The sequence below is a fragment of the Odontomachus brunneus genome, unplaced genomic scaffold, assembly GCF_010583005.1.
Source record: "Odontomachus brunneus isolate Ranch 3 - 2012 unplaced genomic scaffold, Obru_v1 Obru_scaffold_368, whole genome shotgun sequence".
Taxonomy (NCBI): domain Eukaryota; kingdom Metazoa; phylum Arthropoda; class Insecta; order Hymenoptera; family Formicidae; genus Odontomachus; species Odontomachus brunneus.
Window position 1 is genome coordinate 83,215 of NW_022639818.1, and position 416 is coordinate 83,630.

Consider the following 416-nt stretch of genomic DNA (forward strand, 5'->3'; position numbering starts at 1 on the left):
ATGTGGTAGTTAAAATTAACGGACAGTGTCTAATCCGTGATAAAAATATGCTTCGCGAACATGTCCACTCATTATTAAAATCTGCTTGAAATTCTATAATTATATTTGGTTTTTTAAAATATGGACCGGCCACATACATATGGTAAAATGTACTATAAATTTCAACATGAAGCACTTTATCCCTTTTGCATCTATTACAAAGTTCCATGTCATAATGATCCTGCTCAAGATTTGGTCCTACTAGTATAATTGTTAGGTCTTTTATGTCACGTAAGAGATGTACAAATATTTCCCAAGCATTTATATACACTTTTTCTAAGGAATTTAGTGCTACCACGTGAATAACGTATTTAAAATTAAATATTTTAAATGAGGATGAAATAAGTGGTTCTAGTAAATCAGCATTCTGCATTCCA

The 416-nt window shown here is 30.8% G+C and overlaps 1 protein-coding gene across 2 annotated transcripts in view; it reads right to left on the bottom strand.

Annotated features, from left to right (window-relative positions):
- Positions 1 to 416, bottom strand: part of LOC116853595 — a 17,195-nt gene that overhangs the window by 15,765 nt on the left and 1,014 nt on the right. The window lies entirely within an intron of this gene.